We start from the raw sequence: 717 nt of genomic DNA, 5'->3' as shown, positions 1-717 counted from the left end.
GTTAATTTTTTATTTTTTTCAATTTTTTTAGAAAAATAGAATAAATAATATAATTTTAAATACATACCTAAATAAAAAAGTTAACATTTTCATGTATTTTATATAACTTTTTAAATAAATTTTACTTTTACAAATATTTTGATAAAAAATTATATGATATAATAAAATATTTAATAAAGTAATTAGTTAATAAATTTTAAATATAATAATCTAATTATTTTTCAAGTAATATAAAATAAATTTTAATTATTTTATATTTTTATATTATAGCTTAAAAATATCATTTTAATATTATAAAAAAGATTTTGTATAATAATTAATCTTAATGAATAAAAAAATTTATATTTTTTGCATTTATTTAATTTATATTTTTTAGAACAAAAGATTTCTACCTTTATATAGTAAAATATGTGATAATCTTTTTAATATATATTACGGGTGGCAAAACGGGTCGAGTACGTTGGGCCGACCCGCCGAACTCGCTAAAAAAGGTGAGTCGGACTAGGATTTGAAACCAGTCAAATTAAAAGAATTCGCCAAACCCGCAAAATTTTTATGCAAAATTTTTTTATAATATTAAAAGATTATATTAAAATGATATACTATAACAGATTTAATATGTTTTCTTATTTCAATTTTATTATATTATTATAATTATTTAATGTATAAAAAATTTACTAGATAATATATACTAGGAATGGCAATGCGGGCCAGCGT

The 717-nt window shown here is 17.7% G+C and overlaps 1 protein-coding gene across 1 annotated transcript in view; it reads left to right on the top strand.

Moving 5' to 3' along the window:
• LOC107490902 (protein NSP-INTERACTING KINASE 2) overlaps nt 1–717 on the top strand; it is an 8,934-nt gene that overhangs the window by 3,952 nt on the left and 4,265 nt on the right. The gene's annotated exons all lie outside the window — the stretch shown is intronic.

The sequence above is a fragment of the Arachis duranensis genome, chromosome 5 (assembly GCF_000817695.3).
Source record: "Arachis duranensis cultivar V14167 chromosome 5, aradu.V14167.gnm2.J7QH, whole genome shotgun sequence".
NCBI lineage: Eukaryota > Viridiplantae > Streptophyta > Magnoliopsida > Fabales > Fabaceae > Arachis > Arachis duranensis.
Note: the sequence above shows the minus strand (reverse complement) of the source record. Positions and strands in the feature narration are given on the sequence as shown.